A 24,689-nucleotide genomic window follows, 5' to 3' on the forward strand; every position below is an offset into this window, starting at 1 on the left:
GGGGCCTGAGTTGGCAGGTTGATAGTCCTGTGGGCGTGTTCACTGTTCAAGGACGGGAACAGCCCTAGGAGTTGGTCTCTCATGATAACAAAGCTGCCATATCGGCATGCCATATTGGTATTGACAATAAGGCTCTGAGTGAGGACACCCTCATAAGGTGGTTTATGAAGGGTGTACTCCTAATGCGTATTCATGAGAAAACTGTTCCTTAAAATAACTGGTTATTTAAGTAACACTTGCGAGTGAATATGCCAGTTGCCCTTATCGCTTGTGATAGCAGAAGAAAAAGATAACTGAATGGCACGGGTAGGCGTGGCCCCGCTATATACCCAGGTGCTGGGTGTGTGCCACGTCATCACTCACACAGCAAGACCTTGAAATATGGTCTTGTGAGTGTATAAAGATGTTTTCTGTCTGGATTAGCATCAGAGATGCTCCTCCTAATGCGTATTCACTTGTAAATGTTACTTAAAGGGACACTTCACCCTGCAAAACAATATGTTAATGACGTACGTTTAGAAGATTTAGAACACTTTCCTGGGGGTCTTTATGTGTGTAATATGTGGTTTTAGAAATGTTATATTTAAGCCCAGTGTCTCTGATGTCCTCGGCACTGGGCTCACTTCCTTCCTGGACTACAATTCCCATAATGCTTTGGTGGACTGCTCCTCCTTGTGGATAGGGGAGGGCTGTCTCACTGAGACAACATGGAGTACAGGAAGTAAGTGAGCCCAGTGTCCATGACTTCAGAGACACTGGGCTCACTGCCGAGTTTAAATATGCCGTGCGGAACATGCTCTCGGTGATGTTTGTGTAGTGATGCACCAACTGTCTGATTGTCGCCAGTCTATGACATCAGTACTATGACATCAATACTATGATGTCAGAGGTGTGATGTCAGGCATGTCCATATATGGGTAAATATTTGTCCAACTGTGTTTTATTTTGTGGCATTCACTGGTGCTTTCATTTTGTAATGTGTTTGGGTAAAGCTGAGAAGCATATACAATTTAATGATGATTAATGATGTCATTATTGAGTCAATTATTACTTGATTGGTAGATGTGGGGATTGAGTCAGTCAGTCAGAACAGCATTATGGCGCGTCGCAGTGAAGGAGAGAGACAGTGATATGTGATGACGATGTTATGCTATTATTATTAATGATAATGTTATTGCAGGATGGTTGCCATGGTAACCGGTCCTGTTAGGACGCTCGTGACCGTTCTGTTCAGATGTAAAGTGCGCGGGACGCTGCTGCACATGCACAGAGCCTACAGCCAGTTGCAGGTGTCTTCTGTTGTGTCTGATCGCCTGCGGCTCTTCGAGTCTCTCAGGGAGAAACGGGCCGACGAGACGAGAGGCGGAGCTACAGAGAGGCCCCTCAGCATCCGATTGGCCGATGGCAGGACGGTAGAGGGCCGAGCTGGCGTGACCACGCCCCTCCTCGTGGCGCAGAGCACGCGGGTGAAAGGAGCACTGGTGAGCAGAGTGAACGGCGAACTGTGTGATCTCCTGCGCCCCCTAGAGGGAGACTGCGAACTGCAGCTTCTGGACTTCAACACAATTGAGGGCAAACAGGCGTTGTGGAGGACGGCGGGGTGCGTGCTGGGAGGCGTGCTGGAGGCGTCGCTGGGCGCCGAGCTGTGCAGGGAGGGAGTGACGGAGTCCGGCCTCTACTGTGACCATATGCTGGACAACAGCACTGTCTCTCTGGCGGAGCTGGAGGACAGATGTAAGGAGGCTGCATCCCTCAGACCTGTCCTCTCCACTGTGGAGCTCCAGACGCACGACGTCAAGCAGCTGTTCCCGAGCAACAAGCTGAGACGTCAGCTCATTGGAGAGCAGGGGACTGGGCCCAGTGTGACAGTGTACAGATGTGGAGACAGTGTAGGATTGTGTAATGGACCTCTTCTTCCTCACACCGGCCTCGTCAAGGTCTTCAAAATGTTACAGGTGTCTCCCGTGACATTAGCCAATCAGCCGCAGACGTTGGGCGTGATGCGCCTGCTGGGCGTGGCGTTTCCGGGCGAGCGGGAGAGGAGTGGGAGGAGCAGAAGGAGGAGGCGAGGAGGAGGGACCACAGGCGCATCGGCACGGAGCAGGATCTGTTCTTCTTCAACGACGTCAGTCCTGGAAGCTGCTTCTTTCTGCCCAAAGGAGCTCATATTTACAACACACTGACTGACCTGATGAAGAGTGAATATAAGAGGCGGGGCTTCCAGGAGGTCGTGACCCCGACCCTGTACAGGAAGGCATTGTGGGAGCGTTCAGGTCACTGGGAGCATTACTGCGACGACATGTTCACCGTGGCAAGCCAGGACAGTCACACATACGTCCTGAAGCCAATGAACTGTCCTGCACACTGTGTGATGTTTGAGCAGGACGTGAGGTCGTGGAGGGAGCTTCCTCTCCGCTGGGCGGACTTCGGAGTTCTCCACAGGAACGAGCTGTCTGGAGCGCTGACCGGCCTCACTCGGGTCCGCAGGTTCTGTCAGGACGATGCACACATCTTTTGCACGCCAGAGCAGCTAGAAGAGGAGATATCTGGCTGTCTGGACTTTGTGAGGAGTGTGTACCAGACGTTTGGGTTCTCCTTCCACTGTCTGCTGTCCACGCGACCTACACCCTGTCTGGGGGAGGAGGAGCTCTGGAACACTGCCGAACGGCAGTTGGAGAGGAGTCTCCAGGCGTTTGGGGAACACTGGGAGTTGAATCCGGGAGACGGAGCCTTCTATGGGCCAAAGATTGACATCCAGATCAGCGACGCCATTGGTCGACAGCATCAGTGTGCCACCATCCAATTGGACTTCCAGCTGCCAATCAGATTTGATCTGCAGTATGTTGGACCAGATGGACAGAACCACAGACCGGTGATGATCCACAGAGCTGTACTGGGATCAGTGGAGAGGATGATCGCCATACTGGCCGAACACTTTGGAGGGAAATGGCCGCTGTGGTTATCTCCAGCGCAGGTGATGGTTCTTCCTGTAGGGGGTGACAGTGAGCCTTATGCCCAGCAGGTGGTCCGGGACTTCCGTGAAGCAGGCTTCATGGCCAGTGTGAATGAAGATCACGCCACCTTAAACCGGAAGATCCGCTCAGCCCAGTTGGCCCAGTACAACTACATACTGGTGGTCGGGGAGAAGGAGCGTGCGAGTGACATGCTGAGCGTTAGGAGCCGAGGAGGTCAGCAGCTGGGCAGGAGGAGCAGGGAGGAGGTGCTGGGAGCGCTCACACACCTCCGAGACTCCAGGAGCAACCGGGAGGACTTCTGACCGCGCGACCCCTGAACCCTTACCTCTTGTGTGGAACCTGACACTTCCACTCGACACGGTTCTGTGCCTCATTTTGAGCTATTGCATGTCACTGTAGTCATATCACACAGTGTATGAGGGAAAAAAATGTATCAAACAAAAATCGCTTGTATCTCAAAAATCACACCCGTGTGAACTGAGTGGTGTAAGGTTTTATATAGCATGATCAGCTGTGGTCTGACGTAATGTCTGACGTAAGGTAAGGTATTATATAGCCTGATCAGCTCTGATCTGACGTAATGAAATCACACCCGGATGTGATTTCACAACTGGCTTTTTTTGTGCAGAGAAAATGACCACGGTTGCTACGGTCATCCAGTTCACCCGGGTGTGATTTAATTACGTCAGAAATTATTTTGAACATAGCAACCATGCTCATTTTTTTCTGCACACAAAAGCCAGTTGTAGGAGTGGTTTACACCACTCAAAAAGCCAGTTGTAGGAGTGGTTTACACCACTCAAAAATACAAGCGAAAAAAGGGCCTTTTTCACTCAAACAATAACTAAAAATCACACCTGTGTGAACTGAGTGGTGCAACTACACATTCATAAAGATTGATTATATAGAGATTGATTCACTCTGACGTGATATCTGTGATGTCAGTGACGTCACATACTAACCATAGCAACCATGCTCGTTTTTTTGGTACGAACAAACACGGGTACACGGGTACACGGGTACAAAGCCAGTTGTTGGAGTGGTTTGCACCACTCAAAAATACATCGCATGGATGCTACTGGGACGTATCCTCAGTGATGTTACCTGAGGTCAACAGGGTTTCGGGTCTACCAACATCATACCCCTCACTCAGGCGACCCAGCCAGGGTTGATCAAATCCCGGCAAAGTACTGTATGTACTGTATGTATGTAAGTATATGTACGTGCAGTGTGTCTGTATCAATACATTGCATACCGGGTTACGATTATAAACCAAGAACCTATAGACAAATCCACAGAGGGGTGCCCTGGGCGTGGCCATTTTTAGGTGTATACCATTAACTGACTAGCTGCACCCATGGCCTACTGCTCCTCGGATTAATGCTCTGTAGGCCATTATTATTATTACTACATGCAGTTACGTAAGGCATAATATCTGGCTAGGTGGTCATTGTCGGGAGATAATTCACCGACAGGGAGTTTAACCACCTCCCTGAAGGTGAATTATATCCCGACAATGACCACCTAGCCAGATATTATCCCGCTTATTACATGGCTACCTAACATAAATTAATACATTGACCCAAAACACAGCAAAAAAAGTATTCCATAAGTTTGCGCTGGCTGCGTCTGGTCAGCTGCAGTGCTGGAGCACTGTCGGAAAAACAAGGAAGTGAGTTGATCAAACAGAATACATTTTCGGGTACTGCTTCGTCTATTTCTCGCTCAAATTTTTTCGAAAACATTTTTGAGAGCAATGTTTAGCTGTAAATGACATTGTGTGTCACTAGTGTGTGTGTGTTTACATGGCTGTCATGTTGGAAACAGCAGTAAATCAAGCGGGGCGCAGCCGCGCAGCTGGTGCTCAGAGGGTTTGATTAGGCAGAGGTCTGTTATACATTCAACCAAGCCATGTAATACATTCAGTTGAGTACCATCATCATGGGACATAGGCCCGACTTTACAGTAAGCTTCTACCATCATGATGGGTCATTATATTATAATATTTTTGTAGCATTGTACAAAAGAATGCATTGAGAAAGAAATGCTGCTATTTGTCCCAAAGTGATAGCTGATTTTTGTTTCAAAAAATCTTTTATACCCTGTATAAAATATAAAATGTATTATATACATTTTAAACGGTATAAAAGTTTTGTTAAACGACACAATGTGACATAGCTAGAACAGTGTCTTATAAACATCAATAATATGCTATAGCAGGACTTTGAGACTTTTAAGTAAAGTGGCAACATTCTTTAATGGTTATTAGCAGTTGTATAATTATTGTATACTATTATTATATAGTAGTATATATACTATATATAAGATATTATTCCATTTAATACACATTGGTTATAATGCATTATAACACAGACATTACAGCACTTATACTAGTTATAATGTGCTGTTCCACTGAGCATAATAATGCATTATGACCAGCACTTATAATGTGTTATAAACGTGGTTATAAGTTGTTATACATGATTATAAACATTTATAACGAGTGTTATAATGCCTTATAAGCATATTATAATGCATTATTAATGAGCAAGTTATAATGCATTATAAAGGCGACCTTAATATAAAGTGTTACCAAAATGGGCTTATAGGAAATACATAGGATGTTATAAACTTTGCAGGCTTTCGTTAAAATGTGATTTAGATAGCATGTTAGATATAGCCTACAGTCGACAGATCCCAGGTAATTTGCAGACCTGGCATAAGTGTTTATTATTTAAGTTAGGTTTTTGCCATAAACATATCTTTTGCCATAATCAGGTAGCTTTACAACAAAGATGTAAAATGTAGTGCAATGGATGTTTTGGTTGACACAATAGGTAGAATAATTTGGCACATTTGTTTGGTCCTCAGCCTTAAAAATGGGTGTTACAATAGCCGTTTTCCATGTACTTGGAAAAATGCATTGTTTGATTGATAGATTTATCAAGTGAGCTATAGGACAGATTAGGGCGTCCTTATGTGTTTTTAGAAAGGTTGTGTCCATATTACAAACATCCTTTGCTTTTGAGTCTCTTAATGAGCCTATAATCTTTACCGCTTCAGATTCGGTAATCTCATCCAACCTGAAAATGGGCCTGTCGTCCTTAATATGATCAAAAGTCCAAGTTCTAGTAGAGAAGCTTTGAGCCTGCTCCTCAACAGAATGTTGAGGAGGCGAACTGCAGCTTCTGGACTTCAACACAATTGAGGGCAAACAGGCGTTGTGGAGGACGGCGGGGTGCGTGCTGGGAGGCGTGCTGGAGGCGTCGCTGGGCGCCGAGCTGTGCAGGGAGGGAGTGACGGAGTCCGGCCTCTACTGTGACCATATGCTGGACAACAGCACTGTCTCTCTGGCGGAGCTGGAGGACAGATGTAAGGAGGCTGCATCCCTCAGACCTGTCCTCTCCACTGTGGAGCTCCAGACGCACGACGTCAAGCAGCTGTTCCCGAGCAACAAGCTGAGACGTCAGCTCATTGGAGAGCAGGGGACTGGGCCCAGTGTGACAGTGTACAGATGTGGAGACAGTGTAGGATTGTGTAATGGACCTCTTCTTCCTCACACCGGCCTCGTCAAGGTCTTCAAAATGTTACAGGTGTCTCCCGTGACATTAGCCAATCAGCCGCAGACGTTGGGCGTGATGCGCCTGCTGGGCGTGGCGTTTCCGGGCGAGCGGGAGAGGAGTGGGAGGAGCAGAAGGAGGAGGCGAGGAGGAGGGACCACAGGCGCATCGGCACGGAGCAGGATCTGTTCTTCTTCAACGACGTCAGTCCTGGAAGCTGCTTCTTTCTGCCCAAAGGAGCTCATATTTACAACACACTGACTGACCTGATGAAGAGTGAATATAAGAGGCGGGGCTTCCAGGAGGTCGTGACCCCGACCCTGTACAGGAAGGCATTGTGGGAGCGTTCAGGTCACTGGGAGCATTACTGCGACGACATGTTCACCGTGGCAAGCCAGGACAGTCACACATACGTCCTGAAGCCAATGAACTGTCCTGCACACTGTGTGATGTTTGAGCAGGACGTGAGGTCGTGGAGGGAGCTTCCTCTCCGCTGGGCGGACTTCGGAGTTCTCCACAGGAACGAGCTGTCTGGAGCGCTGACCGGCCTCACTCGGGTCCGCAGGTTCTGTCAGGACGATGCACACATCTTTTGCACGCCAGAGCAGCTAGAAGAGGAGATATCTGGCTGTCTGGACTTTGTGAGGAGTGTGTACCAGACGTTTGGGTTCTCCTTCCACTGTCTGCTGTCCACGCGACCTACACCCTGTCTGGGGGAGGAGGAGCTCTGGAACACTGCCGAACGGCAGTTGGAGAGGAGTCTCCAGGCGTTTGGGGAACACTGGGAGTTGAATCCGGGAGACGGAGCCTTCTATGGGCCAAAGATTGACATCCAGATCAGCGACGCCATTGGTCGACAGCATCAGTGTGCCACCATCCAATTGGACTTCCAGCTGCCAATCAGATTTGATCTGCAGTATGTTGGACCAGATGGACAGAACCACAGACCGGTGATGATCCACAGAGCTGTACTGGGATCAGTGGAGAGGATGATCGCCATACTGGCCGAACACTTTGGAGGGAAATGGCCGCTGTGGTTATCTCCAGCGCAGGTGATGGTTCTTCCTGTAGGGGGTGACAGTGAGCCTTATGCCCAGCAGGTGGTCCGGGACTTCCGTGAAGCAGGCTTCATGGCCAGTGTGAATGAAGATCACGCCACCTTAAACCGGAAGATCCGCTCAGCCCAGTTGGCCCAGTACAACTACATACTGGTGGTCGGGGAGAAGGAGCGTGCGAGTGACATGCTGAGCGTTAGGAGCCGAGGAGGTCAGCAGCTGGGCAGGAGGAGCAGGGAGGAGGTGCTGGGAGCGCTCACACACCTCCGAGACTCCAGGAGCAACCGGGAGGACTTCTGACCGCGCGACCCCTGAACCCTTACCTCTTGTGTGGAACCTGACACTTCCACTCGACACGGTTCTGTGCCTCATTTTGAGCTATTGCATGTCACTGTAGTCATATCACACAGTGTATGAGGGAAAAAAATGTATCAAACAAAAATCGCTTGTATCTCAAAAATCACACCCGTGTGAACTGAGTGGTGTAAGGTTTTATATAGCATGATCAGCTGTGGTCTGACGTAATGTCTGACGTAAGGTAAGGTATTATATAGCCTGATCAGCTCTGATCTGACGTAATGAAATCACACCCGGATGTGATTTCACAACTGGCTTTTTTTGTGCAGAGAAAATGACCACGGTTGCTACGGTCATCCAGTTCACCCGGGTGTGATTTAATTACGTCAGAAATTATTTTGAACATAGCAACCATGCTCATTTTTTTCTGCACACAAAAGCCAGTTGTAGGAGTGGTTTACACCACTCAAAAAGCCAGTTGTAGGAGTGGTTTACACCACTCAAAAATACAAGCGAAAAAAGGGCCTTTTTCACTCAAACAATAACTAAAAATCACACCTGTGTGAACTGAGTGGTGCAACTACACATTCATAAAGATTGATTATATAGAGATTGATTCACTCTGACGTGATATCTGTGATGTCAGTGACGTCACATACTAACCATAGCAACCATGCTCGTTTTTTTGGTACGAACAAACACGGGTACACGGGTACACGGGTACAAAGCCAGTTGTTGGAGTGGTTTGCACCACTCAAAAATACATCGCATGGATGCTACTGGGACGTATCCTCAGTGATGTTACCTGAGGTCAACAGGGTTTCGGGTCTACCAACATCATACCCCTCACTCAGGCGACCCAGCCAGGGTTGATCAAATCCCGGCAAAGTACTGTATGTACTGTATGTATGTAAGTATATGTACGTGCAGTGTGTCTGTATCAATACATTGCATACCGGGTTACGATTATAAACCAAGAACCTATAGACAAATCCACAGAGGGGTGCCCTGGGCGTGGCCATTTTTAGGTGTATACCATTAACTGACTAGCTGCACCCATGGCCTACTGCTCCTCGGATTAATGCTCTGTAGGCCATTATTATTATTACTACATGCAGTTACGTAAGGCATAATATCTGGCTAGGTGGTCATTGTCGGGAGATAATTCACCGACAGGGAGTTTAACCACCTCCCTGAAGGTGAATTATATCCCGACAATGACCACCTAGCCAGATATTATCCCGCTTATTACATGGCTACCTAACATAAATTAATACATTGACCCAAAACACAGCAAAAAAAGTATTCCATAAGTTTGCGCTGGCTGCGTCTGGTCAGCTGCAGTGCTGGAGCACTGTCGGAAAAACAAGGAAGTGAGTTGATCAAACAGAATACATTTTCGGGTACTGCTTCGTCTATTTCTCGCTCAAATTTTTTCGAAAACATTTTTGAGAGCAATGTTTAGCTGTAAATGACATTGTGTGTCACTAGTGTGTGTGTGTTTACATGGCTGTCATGTTGGAAACAGCAGTAAATCAAGCGGGGCGCAGCCGCGCAGCTGGTGCTCAGAGGGTTTGATTAGGCAGAGGTCTGTTATACATTCAACCAAGCCATGTAATACATTCAGTTGAGTACCATCATCATGGGACATAGGCCCGACTTTACAGTAAGCTTCTACCATCATGATGGGTCATTATATTATAATATTTTTGTAGCATTGTACAAAAGAATGCATTGAGAAAGAAATGCTGCTATTTGTCCCAAAGTGATAGCTGATTTTTGTTTCAAAAAATCTTTTATACCCTGTATAAAATATAAAATGTATTATATACATTTTAAACGGTATAAAAGTTTTGTTAAACGACACAATGTGACATAGCTCTGTTTACAATGTAAACAGCTATGTAAACTTTACACAATGCCGTTCCCCCTCCAACTTACCCCATTTTCAACTGTATTTTGTTAGATTTTCACACTTGCTTTGGCATATTGCAAACATATGATTTATCATACCAATAAAGCTCATTTGAATTTAATTGGATAATAATAATACACTTTATTTGTACAGGTATGCTATAGTGTGTTTCATGACAGCAGCCCAGATTACTTTACATTAAAACATAGATAAACCACTTGATCCTGCACAGCTATTATCAGTTTTCATAGTAGACATGTCTTTAGAGCAGGGGTTCTCTTTTTGGCTGGGGACCCCCGGAAATGCTTTGGCCATGTATTGCGACAACCCGCCCCCAATACAAACAGACTGCAAAAATAACCTTAATAATAGAGAAAATATATCATAAATAAATACTGAAACCAGATAGAATCATTAAGGAAAGTGTATGCATGCACCACGTACTATGTAAACTCTTAATTTACATTTTCCAGCCATTCAGTTGTAATTTGTTTTTTTTTTAAATAATGTGTCGACCCCAAGGGGTCACGACCCACAGGTTGAGAACCCCTGCTTTAGAGAACCACTGTGACAACATTCCCTTCCTCAACGCTCCACTGGGAAGCGAAGAACAGTCATCAATGGCAGCAAACATATGAAATGGATCATTATTCACTGAAGCTCAGAAGGGAATATCAAAACTCTTCATCGTGGTTAGCGAGACCAAACACTTTAGAAACTCATCTCTCAAGTTGAAAACTATAGAAATTATCCCTGAAAGTATAGTCTTAACATGAAAGTGGGTGGAAACGACTAGTGATTCATGTGAATGTCACTTACAGTAATGGTTGGCCACTATACTGTCAGTGAGAAATCATTTCAACGTGATTTGTCCACACAAGATGTGAACAAACAGGCCACATCTCAGTTCTGTGCATAACATGTGTAATGTGATGACTCTTGAACTGTGGCTGGTAGCCTATTCCATCATGCTCTCTGTAAGAGGAGCTGTGTAGTATTGTCAATGTATGGTGGGATCTGTCTATGTATTGTGTATTTATTGTGCTGTGATTTCTTTGTATCCTGAATTCCATCTGTCTGTCTGTCTGTCTGTCTGTCTGTCTGTCTGTCTGTCTGTCTGTCTGTCTGTCTGTCTGTCTGTCTGTCTGTCTGTCTGTCTGTCTGTATGTCTGTCTGTCTGTCTGTCTGTCTGTCTACTAGCAATCAGTTCATTCATTGTCAGGTCAATGTGGTCCAGGTCTTATTTCTCAGTATCCTCCACACTGTTCTTGACAAACTCGATGCATCTGCCCAATACGGTACTGTAGCCAATTCATATAGGCCCATACATTGTATTGTCTTTGCTTGAACGTTGAATTACTTTGAAACTCCTGTGAATCCAGGAGGTATCTGCTGCTGAAATGATGAAATAGTTATAACATTATAACTATTAGGCTTACACCAATTATGTCACAACTTGTCAATCACGTTGAAAGTATTACAATGAAAGCTTTAGAAAGCAATAGCCTGCAATGATTATGATTGGAGTCCTTCATGTCCAACTGACAGGGGAAACTTCTACTGAACAAACACAAACTAAAATCATGGTGACTCTCACCATTGCTTTTCAATATAAGTGAATTGATTATGTTGTAGGCCTGATCAAATTGTTATATTTAACCCCCCAAATTCAAATAACGTATCTGCTATTTTTAAGCCAATAAAAATGTGATTTGGTTATTAGTGTACTTGTTATTTGTATTATAATTTCTCAAGGGTGAAATGAACCATTGTGTAAATATCATCAGTTCATTCCTAGAACGTATGCGGACGTCTTGGGCACAAATTGTGTTAAAATGTAAAAATAAAATGAACTAAATATAGTCTTATGTATGACATAAATAGATTCAATGTATTCATGGTACGTGCACCAATATTTTACTTTGTTTTACATTTAAATTTGTATATGATTGATATGGCAATCCAGCCACTATACTTGAGATGACCCCAATTTAATCCTGTCACGGTCCAAGGCTATTGTGCAAGAAGAATTGTTGACTTATTGATGGCTCAAAGTGACATTGATGAAAATGAAAAATAAAACTGACTTTACGCATTGTGAGCTTGTAGATCGGCTATTTCAAATGGCCGAAATGTATATATGGCTGAAGTGGTTAATGTGCTTTGTATCAAAACATACAAAGTAACTAGTAACTAAAGCATGCTGCTTTGTTGTTGGTAAGTTCTTTAAACCCCCCAAACACAACAATGATGGCTGTTGTGTTTGACTCTGAGCTCTGTATTGAGACCCAGGTAAAAGCGGTCGTACAGTCCAGACACGTTTCCTTTGAGAATCATTTCTAGAATGTAATGCCCTCTGCCTCAAAGCTTGACATCATTGACGTCCTGTGTTCAGGGTTTGATGAACAATAGAACAAGTTGTTGCAAATGAGCCACCATCATTGGTGCAGATTGCTAATTCCACACAAAACAGTGGAAGCACACCTTTAATGATGATAATGTGGTCGTTCACAGGTGATCTAGCTAGTCAATACCTAATAGGTGGCCATTAGCACGTTTGGTCACAGCAGTTTCATACGCAAATACATTGAAATGACTAGCATGAATGGAACAACCACAAACTGCTGAATCTTTACATGCAGTTATGTGCATCAAATAAGCAGTAAGCCAATAAGCCAGTAAGCCATCTATATTCCTTGTTTTACTGTGACAGTTTGAACTGTGAGTAGGTCCTACTAGGGGTGTAACGATACATTTTAACAGCGATACGATACATATCACGATACATTTTAAACATTTCAAACCCACGCCTTGACATGAACACAGAGAATACACACATATTTCGATGTGTATTAAATTGAATAATGTCTTATAAACATCAATAATATGCTATAGCAGGACTTTGAGACTTTTAAGTAAAGTGGCAACATTCTTTAATGGTTATTAGCAGTTGTATAATTATTGTATACTATTATTATATAGTAGTATATATACTATATATAAGATATTATTCCATTTAATACACATTGGTTATAATGCATTATAACACAGACATTACAGCACTTATACTAGTTATAATGTGCTGTTCCACTGAGCATAATAATGCATTATGACCAGCACTTATAATGTGTTATAAACGTGGTTATAAGTTGTTATACATGATTATAAACATTTATAACGAGTGTTATAATGCCTTATAAGCATATTATAATGCATTATTAATGAGCAAGTTATAATGCATTATAAAGGCGACCTTAATATAAAGTGTTACCAAAATGGGCTTATAGGAAATACATAGGATGTTATAAACTTTGCAGGCTTTCGTTAAAATGTGATTTAGATAGCATGTTAGATATAGCCTACAGTCGACAGATCCCAGGTAATTTGCAGACCTGGCATAAGTGTTTATTATTTAAGTTAGGTTTTTGCCATAAACATATCTTTTGCCATAATCAGGTAGCTTTACAACAAAGATGTAAAATGTAGTGCAATGGATGTTTTGGTTGACACAATAGGTAGAATAATTTGGCACATTTGTTTGGTCCTCAGCCTTAAAAATGGGTGTTACAATAGCCGTTTTCCATGTACTTGGAAAAATGCATTGTTTGATTGATAGATTTATCAAGTGAGCTATAGGACAGATTAGGGCGTCCTTATGTGTTTTTAGAAAGGTTGTGTCCATATTACAAACATCCTTTGCTTTTGAGTCTCTTAATGAGCCTATAATCTTTACCGCTTCAGATTCGGTAATCTCATCCAACCTGAAAATGGGCCTGTCGTCCTTAATATGATCAAAAGTCCAAGTTCTAGTAGAGAAGCTTTGAGCCTGCTCCTCAACAGAATGTATAAAGAAACTATTAAAATGATTTGCAATCACATCATGATCTAAAGTTAAAATTCCATTCACTTTAAGTTAGAGTTCCTTTGTTTTGTGATCCTTATTTCTCCCAGTTAGTTTATTAAGGTTTTCCCAAATCAATTTCCCATTTCCCCTTGCATCTTCTATTACTTTGATGAAATAAATCCGCTTTTGCTTTCCTTAAGTTCCTTACTAACTTGTTTCGAAGGCTTGTGAAAATCTGCCTGTCACTGCTGTGACCTGATTGAAGTGATCTCTTCAAGGCAAAATCCTGCTCCTTCATCTTCTGCCAGAGGGCGCTATTGAGCCATGGCAGAGTGTTATTTTTTACTAGGTCTAGACTTTATATTTATATCCTGGAGGCTAGCGATGGATGCTAAAAACAGCTAACAAACGGAAAATAAAATACTATTATTTCTGGATAAAATTACATTAATAAAACCAGAGACTTAAGTTCTCGGTTTGGCACACAAGGTCAATTGCAAGCACAAATCCAGATAATTCCGGGTTCGGCAAATATTGTGTTAATAAGAACATACACCATATGTATTTCAATGTATGTATTTCATACACACGTTTTATTTCATCCATGCTTACAACATATGCCACTAGAAAAATAGTACCGGTATGTACAAAAAATATATTTTGAGTGTATAATATAAAATGTCAAACAATATGTTGAAAAACATTGGATAACAAGTTTAAAATAAATCTATCTACACATAAGCTGTATGGTCAAAATATAAATAAAATAAAAATTAAATGAGGCAGAAATGGTTCTTGCGAAAGTATAGAGAAACATTTGCAGCAGCTATGAATAGCAGCAGATATAAATTCAGTCTCTTGTGGAAGTGAGAGAAAACACTTCAGATATCATACTGTTTGTGACAGTACCAGTGCAACAGCAGTGGAGTGTAATCTCTCCATTGATTTGGTCGGGCGTTCAAATTGTTCCTCAAAACAAAAACCTCCACCTCAAGATCACAGTCTATTGTGTGGACTTGCTACAACGCAGTGGTTTGGTGGGACATGACTTGGTGGTGATGAAGGGATGGTCCAACACCTGGTCAGGTGTTATCCTCTCCTCTGGATCCGGGTGAAGCATTCGTTTCAACAGGTCCACAAAGACGACTCCAGTTCCATCGGCGTCACCACACAACGAGTCGAACACTTCTTCCAGTGAGCGGTTTTCTGTTATTTCTGATATTTTCAGTCCGGCGTCCAGGAGTGCTTGAACCGGCATACCAAGAGTCAAGATGATGGATAGAAGCTACAGGGGGGGGGGGGGGGGGGGGGAAACACAGGATATTTCACATTATTATTCACAATATTCCATGTAACAGTCTTAGGTAAACATAGGTGAACATTTAACTTCTGTGTAAAGTGAATCCGTGGAATACTCACCACTTCAGAGTCAGTGTCCCCACAGAATAAATCACGAGTCAGCATCCCATTGGCCATCACACAGCCCAGTGACCACATGTCAAGGGCCTCTGTGAGTGGGAGGCCCAGGAATACTTCTGGTGCTCTGTGGGTGGAAAAACAAAAAGGATGTTAGCAATATAATAACTGTCTGCTTTCAGTAAAGTACAGTATGTATAAAGGCCATTACGATTTAACACAAAATCTAGCTCAAAATAACTCACCTGTATGCACGAATGGGCATGATCCTCCGTTGCTTGGTCTCAGAGACATGAACAGCCAGACCAAAGTCAATGAGTTTGACTTTGAGGGGTTGTTCTCGTCGGTTCACCAGCATGATGTTATCTAGTTTTATGTCTGTGTGGATCAGACCGATACCCTTCAGGGCCTGTAGTGCAATGGCAAGCTGCAAGTCAAGAATAAAGAGCACGATTAATAATGTGAAACAAGGTGGTGTGAAATTTAACTGAATATGTGTCTGTATGGGTTGCCATCACATTTCAAACTCATACCTGCTGTATGACAGGTCTCATCTCCATCATGGACATAGGACCTCTGTCATTAAGGAATCCCAGGAGATCGATATCCAGAGACTCAAACACCATGCATTGAAATCCTTTATGGACGAAGCAGTCGTAAAATCTCACTATTCCACACGTGTCAGGGTCCAGGACTTTCAGCGTTTGCAACACAGCCATCTCACGTGCTGCCACTTCATCATAATCACTGCAACTCTTCAAGATCTTGATGGCCACTGTATCACCGGTGAGTGTGCTGATGGCTTTGGCCACCGTCCCAAAGCTGCCCTCCCCCAGGATGCTCTGGACTTGGTACTGGCCTCTGTCCAGCAGGTCCATCTCAGATACCATGCAACTCTCTGGACCATCAGAGTGTTGGGAGGAGCTGGCGGTCACAATGACCAGTGGTGTTGGGGAAGCAGAGTTGAGCACATTGTCCAAATCAAATCTGTCCCACTCTGGATCCGAGCAAGACATAATGCCGGGTCCGGGGGCGGTCAGGGTTAGGGTGTCAACGTTAACCGCTGGGACGTCATCATAGTTGATTATGTCCTGTTCAGCTGTGTCCAACTCTGAGCAATCAGAGCTAGTGGGGCTGGTGTCCTCAACGGATTCCACAATGACCAGTGGTTTTGGGGAAGGGACGTCAGAGTTGAGCACATTGTCCAAATCAAATCTGTCCCACTCTGGATCCGAGCAAGACATAATGCCGGGTCCGGGGGCGGTCAGGGTTAGGGTGTCAACGTTAACCGCTGGGACGTCATCATAGTTGATTATGTCCTGTTCAGCTGTGTCCAACTCTGAGCAATCAGAGCTAGTGGGGCTGGTGACCTCAACGGATTTTTTAAATCTTTTTTTAAATGGCAGCTGCTTCTTAGCACCTAGAGAGAAGAGATATAATTTAGAGTGACTCATGGAATATATCATACACAAAATAATACTTCACAAACTATGAAAGTTGTGATTGATACGCTCGGCTCAACAAATAGCCTACATGAGCTGAGCTACACATTAATTATATCCCCAACATACAATTGGTATGTTATGTTATGGTGTTGGGGATAAAATTCATCACATTATTATAATTATGTACACGTTTGAATAGCAGGGATTTTTTCAGAAATCAAAATATAGAATATAGAATATTTTGTATTAGATATAAAACTGCTGATAAATTCAGATATTTATAATTTAGCCCAATTCTAGATATATCTGTTTTCACTAGACAATGTGTAGTGTTCATTGACCCTTACCTGTATATGTCCTTGAAAAGCGCTGGTATGGTTCAAAGCGATGCTTTTTCAGGCCTCCTACTTTTACTTTGAAAGTTTTGCTATCCTGTTGTCTCCTGGTCATTAATGTAGTCATGGTGAGTCCTCTTTCTTCAGCAGAATTGTTCCTAGAGTTGAGAGATTCCATCTTCACCTGGAGTCCACAGTCAGATCTGATCAGAAATGAGTGATATCCTGGAGGAGTTGTGGAGAACTGACAACTACAAACTCTTCTTATACTAGAGAGCCTGAGGTGGAACCACTAACTGCTTGGGATTGGTTGGCCAGAGAACAATAGAACTATCTCTCCACCAACCACAACCTAACGGGTTGAACCACTAACTGATTGGTCAAAGAGGGGAGGGGCACCAATTCAACACAGTTGGAATGTTAAAGAATGTTTTTATTCCATCAGAAAGTTGTTTTAGTGTCATTAAGTCGTTGTAATTACATTGCAAAAATGTCTCTGTAATGAAAGATTATTTGCGTATTTTGGGGGTGTGAACATTCCTGCACGTATTTACATAGAGTTGTTTCGATTGGCCATACCTATGTATTGTTCTCCAGTTTCACGTAGCCGTCGTCGTCCACTGAAGAAAAAAAATGCTGCCAGTTTTGTGTTTGTGGTCTCCACACTACACACAGCTGTGCGTTCTGACGAGATTGTTGTAGTTACTTGTAATCCATTATTTTGCCCTTTATATCAGTGAACACGTGTAGCTATGTGTGGTTTAGCACTGTGTTTAAATCTTTGTAACTTTATTACCGTTGGATGCTGCTGCCTGATGATCAATACTGAAAGAATAACATTGCGTGTCCGCGTGGTCGCGCATCGCGGTGAAATCCGTCTTTTATATAATTTGTTCAATCCATGACATTGTTGTTGTTAGAAGAACAGCTCAAATATTGAATGTGATGACATGTGTCGTGTAGTACAAATCCTGGTGTGATCTTCTTAAAACGTGGAAAGGATCATAACAAACGTCTAAGGTATTTTTTCCCCTGACTTTCTGTTGAAAAGATTTTAACTCTTTCACATCAGTGCACGGCTGATTTAAGCCATGCATTTAGGGGTAAAAAAGGTACCTTTGTACATATTAATAATAATGTAATGTAAATATACAGCATTTTTAAATTTAGCAATTAAACGCATGGGTCTAAAACTACAAGGCTGCAAATAGTTTTACTCCACATGTATTTATTTGAAAACTCAGTTAGCCTACTAGTTACTTTTTAGATTGTATTATTACAAAACATACACTAAACAACGTCAGTCCTATATTTCTATATTGCAATATTGATACTTTAACTTAAGTAAAACAACATGTACTTTAGCACACTGCCTACTAAGTGTTCACTGACAGCTAGCCTAGTGGGGGAGTGGTTAGTGGGTGGGGGAGTGATTATGCAAGCCATTAGGGGTGGAGACAAGTATCTATTGTCACACCCATTCCTGGGGCCCAGAGGTGCTAACAATTTCAATGAACAATACATCATATGAAAGCTTACATTATGTAGTTTCATAATATGTAAAAAACTGAAAAATGACCATGGCCCCCTTGTATATCAAACTACTGTGAGCGGTCACATATGTCATGCATTTTATGTATTGATGATTTGGTACTTTACCTCTGTACTTTTTGCAAACTGTTAATAAAGTGTTTATATCAAACAATGTACTGCATGTGTTTGTTGTGTTCATACTTGTATTCAATTTAATTTTAACTTGTATGTTTTTTTATTTTGTGTTTTATTCTCTATGGTGGTACTCATGTCTAGTGAACAGAACAGTATCAACAAACACAAAGACAGTAATGTGTTTAATAAAAGGTTGTGGGTATTTGTTGTGCTGTTCTCAGTTGTATGGAATAATTGGAATTTGTTTCAGTAGGGTTTTGCTTGTGTTTTAATTCAATGTATTTTTATAGAAACATCTGAATTCTTTCATCTGGACCTGAGGTTGAAATGCAGGCTAAATGAGGATGGCTGATACTTCATCATTACAGACAGAGATTAAACATGCTAATGGTCACTGGTTGTCTTAATGCTCACATGAACTGAGACCCTCACCCTCTTTGAGCCTGGTAAGTTTCATCTAAGTTATAATGCATTATAAAGGCGACCTTAATATAAAGTGTTACCAAAATGGGCTTATAGGAAATACATAGGATGTTATAAACTTTGCAGGCTTTCGTTAAAATGTGATTTAGATAGCATGTTAGATATAGCCTACAGTCGACAGATCCCAGGTAATTTGCAGACCTGGCATAAGTGTTTATTATTTAAGTTAGGTTTTTGCCATAAACATATCTTTTGCCATAATCAGGTAGCTTTACAACAAAGATGTAAAATGTAGTGCAATGGATGTTTTGGTTGACACAATAGGTAGAATAATTTGGCACATTTGTTTGGTCCTCAGCCTTAAAAATGGGTGTTACAATAGCCGTTTTCCATGTACTTGGAAAAATGCATTGTTTGATTGATAGATTTATCAAGTGAGCTATAGGACAGATTAGGGCGTCCTTATGTGTTTTTAGAAAGGTTGTGTCCATATTACAAACATCCTTTGCTTTTGAGTCTCTTAATAGCCTACATGAGCTGAGCTACACATTAATTATATCCCCAACATACAATTGGTATGTTATGTTATGGTGTTGGGGATATAATTCATCACATTATTATAATTATGTACACGTTTGAATAGCAGGGATTTTTTCAGAAATCAAAATATAGAATATAGAATATTTTGTATTAGATATAAAACTGCTGATAAATTCAGATATTTATAATTTAGCCCAATTCTAGATATATCTGTTTTCACTAGACAATGTGTAGTGTTCATTGACCCTTACCTGTATATGTCCTTGAAAAGCGCTGGTATGGTTCAAAGCGATGCTTTTTCAGGCCTCCTACTTTTACTTTGAAAGTTTTGCTATCCTGTTGTCTCCTGGTCATTAATGTAGTCATGGTGAGTCCTCTTTCTTCAGCAGAATTGTTCCTAGAGTTGAGAGATTCCATCTTCACCTGGAGTCCACAGTCAGATCTGATCAGAAATGAGTGATATCCTGGAGGAGTTGTGGAGAACTGACAACTACAAACTCTTCTTATACTAGAGAGCCTGAGGTGGAACCACTAACTGCTTGGGATTGGTTGGCCAGAGAACAATAGAACTATCTCTCCACCAACCACAACCTAACGGGTTGAACCACTAACTGATTGGTCAAAGAGGGGAGGGGCACCAATTCAACACAGTTGGAATGTTAAAGAATGTTTTTATTCCATCAGAAAGTTGTTTTAGTGTCATTAAGTCGTTGTAATTACATTGCAAAAATGTCTCTGTAATGAAAGATTATTTGCGTATTTTGGGGGTGTGAACATTCCTGCACGTATTTACATAGAGTTGTTTCGATTGGCCATACCTATGTATTGTTCTCCAGTTTCACGTAGCCGTCGTCGTCCACTGAAGAAAAAAAATGCTGCCAGTTTTGTGTTTGTGGTCTCCACACTACACACAGCTGTGCGTTCTGACGAGATTGTTGTAGTTACTTGTAATCCATTATTTTGCCCTTTATATCAGTGAACACGTGTAGCTATGTGTGGTTTAGCACTGTGTTTAAATCTTTGTAACTTTATTACCGTTGGATGCTGCTGCCTGATGATCAATACTGAAAGAATAACATTGCGTGTCCGCGTGGTCGCGCATCGCGGTGAAATCCGTCTTTTATATAATTTGTTCAATCCATGACATTGTTGTTGTTAGAAGAACAGCTCAAATATTGAATGTGATGACATGTGTCGTGTAGTACAAATCCTGGTGTGATCTTCTTAAAACGTGGAAAGGATCATAACAAACGTCTAAGGTATTTTTTCCCCTGACTTTCTGTTGAAAAGATTTTAACTCTTTCACATCAGTGCACGGCTGATTTAAGCCATGCATTTAGGGGTAAAAAAGGTACCTTTGTACATATTAATAATAATGTAATGTAAATATACAGCATTTTTAAATTTAGCAATTAAACGCATGGGTCTAAAACTACAAGGCTGCAAATAGTTTTACTCCACATGTATTTATTTGAAAACTCAGTTAGCCTACTAGTTACTTTTTAGATTGTATTATTACAAAACATACACTAAACAACGTCAGTCCTATATTTCTATATTGCAATATTGATACTTTAACTTAAGTAAAACAACATGTACTTTAGCACACTGCCTACTAAGTGTTCACTGACAGCTAGCCTAGTGGGGGAGTGGTTAGTGGGTGGGGGAGTGATTATGCAAGCCATTAGGGGTGGAGACAAGTATCTATTGTCACACCCATTCCTGGGGCCCAGAGGTGCTAACAATTTCAATGAACAATACATCATATGAAAGCTTACATTATGTAGTTTCATAATATGTAAAAAACTGAAAAATGACCATGGCCCCCTTGTATATCAAACTACTGTGAGCGGTCACATATGTCATGCATTTTATGTATTGATGATTTGGTACTTTACCTCTGTACTTTTTGCAAACTGTTAATAAAGTGTTTATATCAAACAATGTACTGCATGTGTTTGTTGTGTTCATACTTGTATTCAATTTAATTTTAACTTGTATGTTTTTTTATTTTGTGTTTTATTCTCTATGGTGGTACTCATGTCTAGTGAACAGAACAGTATCAACAAACACAAAGACAGTAATGTGTTTAATACAAGGTTGTGGGTATTTGTTGTGCTGTTCTCAGTTGTATGGAATAATTTGAATTTGTTTCAGTAGGGTTTTGCTTGTGTTTTAATTCAATGTATTTTTATAAAAACATCTGAATTCTTTCATCTGGACCTGAGGTTGAAATGCAGGCTAAATGAGGATGGCTGATACTTCATCATTACAGACAGAGATTACACATGCTAATGGTCACTGGTTGTCTTAATGCTCACATGAACTGAGACCCTCACCCTCTTTGAGCCTGGTAAGTTTCATCTAAGTTATAATGCATTATAAAGGCGACCTTAATATAAAGTGTTACCAAAATGGGCTTATAGGAAATACATAGGATGTTATAAACTTTGCAGGCTTTCGTTAAAATGTGATTTAGATAGCATGTTAGATATAGCCTACAGTCGACAGATCCCAGGTAATTTGCAGACCTGGCATAAGTGTTTATTATTTAAGTTAGGTTTTTGCCATAAACATATCTTTTGCCATAATCAGGTAGCTTTACAACAAATATGTAAAATGTAGTGCAATGGATGTTTTGGTTGACACAATAGGTAGAATAATTTGGCACATTTGTTTGGTCCTCAGCCTTAAAAATGGGTGTTACAATAGCCGTTTTCCATGTACTTGGAAAAATGCATTGTTTGATTGATAGATTTATCAAGTGAGCTATAGGACAGATTAGGGCGTCCTTATGTGTTTTTAGAAAGGTTGTGTCCATATTACAAACATCCTTTGCTTTTGAGTCTCTTAATGAGCCTATAATCTTTACCGCTTCAGATTCGGTAATCTCATCCAACCTGAAAATGGGCCTGTCGTCCTTAATATGATCAAAAGTCCAAGTTCTAGTAGAGAAGCTTTGAGCCAGCTCCTCAACAGAATGTATAAAGAAACTATTAAAATGATTTGCAATCACATCATGATCTAAAGTTAAAATTCCATTCACTTTAAGTTAGAGTTCCTTTGTTTTGTGATCCTTATTTCTCCCAGTTAGTTTATTAAGGTTTTCCCAAATCAATTTCCCATTTCCCCTTGCATCTTCTATTACTTTGATGAAATAAATCCGCTTTTGCTTTCCTTAAGTTCCTTACTACCTTGTTTCGAAGGCTTGTGAAAATCTGCCTGTCACTGCTGTGACCTGATTTAAGTGATCTCTTCAAGGCAAAATCCTGCTCCTTCATCTTCTGCCAGAGGGCGCTATTGAGCCATGGCAGTGTTATTTTTTACTAGGTCTAGACTTTATATTTATATCCTGGAGGCTAGCGATGGATGCTAAAAACAGCTAACAATTGGAAAATAAAATACTATTGTTTCTGGATAAAATTACATTATTAAAACCAGAGACTTAAGTTCTCGGTTTGGCACACAAGGTTAATTGCAAGCACAAATCCAGATAATTCCGGGTTCGGCAAATATTGTGTTAATAAGAACATACACAATATGTATTTCAATGTATGTATTTCATACACACGTTTTATTTCATCCATGCTTACAACATATGCCACTAGAAAAATAGTACCGGTATGTACAAAAAATATATTTTGAGTGTATAATATAAAATGTCAAACAATATGTTGAAAAACATTGGATAACAAGTTTAAAATAAATCTATCTACACATAAGCTGTATGGTCAAAATATTAAAAAAACAATTAAATGAGGCAGAAATGGTTCTTGCGAAAGTATAGAGAAACATTTGCAGCAGCTATGAATAGCAGCAGATATACATTCAGTCTCTTGTGGAAGTGAGAGAAAACACTTCAGATATCATACTGTTTGTGACAGTACCAGTGCAACAGCAGTGGAGTGTAATCTCTCCATTGATTTGGTCGGGCGTTCAAATTGTTCCTCAAAACAAAAACCTCCACCTCAAGATCACAGTCTATTGTGTGGACTTGCTACAATGCAGTGGTTTGGTGGGACATGACTTGGTGGTGATGAAGGGATGGTCCAACACCTGGTCAGGTGTTATCCTCTCCTCTGGATCCGGGTGAAGCATTCGTTTCAACAGGTCCACAAAGACGACTCCAGTTCCGTCGGCGTCACCACACAACGAGTCGAACACTTCTTCCAGTGAGCGGTTTTCTGTTATTTCTGATATTTTCAGTCCGGCGTCCAGGAGTGCTTGAACCGGCATACCAAGAGTCAAGATGATGGATAGAAGCTACAGGGGGGGGGGGGGGGGACACAGGATATTTCACATTATTATTCACAATATTCCATGTAACAGTCTTAGGTAAACATAGGTGAACATTTAACTTCTGTGTAAAGTGAATCCGTGGAATACTCACCACTTCAGAGTCAGTGTCCCCACAGAATAAATCACGAGTCAGCATCCCTTTGGCCATCACACAGCCCAGTGACCACATGTCAAGGGCCTCTGTGAGTGGGAGGCCCAGGAATACTTCTGGTGCTCTGTGGGTGGAAAAACAAAAAGGATGTTAGCAATATAATAACTGTCTGCTTTCAGTAAAGTACAGTATGTATAAAGGCCAGTACGATTTAACACAAAATCTAGCTCAAAATAACTCACCTATATGCACGAATGGGCATGATCCTCCGTTGCTTGGTCTCAGAGACATGAACAGCCAGACCAAAGTCAATGAGTTTGACTTTGAGGGGTTGTTCTCGTCGGTTCACCAGCATGATGTTATCTAGTTTTATGTCTGTGTGGATCAGACCGATACCCTTCAGGGCCTGTAGTGCAATGGCAAGCTGCAAGTCAAGAATAAAGAGCACGATTAATAATGTGAAACAAGGTGGTGTGAAATTTAACTGAATATGTGTCTGTATGGGTTGCCATCACATTTCAAACTCATACCTGCTGTATGACAGGTCTCATCTCCATCATGGACATAGGACCTCTGTCATTAAGGAATCCCAGGAGATCGATATCCAGAGACTCAAACACCATGCATTGAAATCCTTTATGGACGAAGCCGTCGTAAAATCTCACTATTCCACACGTGTCAGGGTCCAGGACTTTCAGCGTTTGCAACACAGCCATCTCACGTGCTGCCACTTCATCATAATCACTGCAACTCTTCAAGATCTTGATGGCCACTGTATCACCGGTGAGTGTGCTGATGGCTTTGGCCACCGTCCCAAAGCTGCCCT

The 24,689-nt window shown here is 41.8% G+C and overlaps 2 pseudogenes across 2 annotated transcripts; both read left to right on the forward strand.

Annotated features, from left to right (window-relative positions):
- The first annotated feature begins 1,181 nt into the window (after window positions 1–1,181).
- LOC306934449 (threonine--tRNA ligase 2, cytoplasmic-like) lies at window positions 1,182–3,277 on the forward strand (annotated as a pseudogene). Its single transcript has one exon. The product of its transcript is annotated as a threonine--tRNA ligase 2, cytoplasmic-like (transcript).
- Window positions 3,278–4,386: 1,109 nt separating this feature from the next.
- On the forward strand, window positions 4,387–7,890 carry LOC306934460 (threonine--tRNA ligase 1, cytoplasmic-like; annotated as a pseudogene). Its single transcript has 2 exons — window positions 4,387–4,396; window positions 6,150–7,890. The product of its transcript is annotated as a threonine--tRNA ligase 1, cytoplasmic-like (transcript).
- Window positions 7,891–24,689: the final 16,799 nt, after the last annotated feature.

Source organism: Electrona antarctica, assembly GCF_951216825.1.
Source record: "Electrona antarctica genome assembly, chromosome: 2".
Taxonomy (NCBI): Eukaryota; Metazoa; Chordata; class Actinopteri; order Myctophiformes; family Myctophidae; genus Electrona; species Electrona antarctica.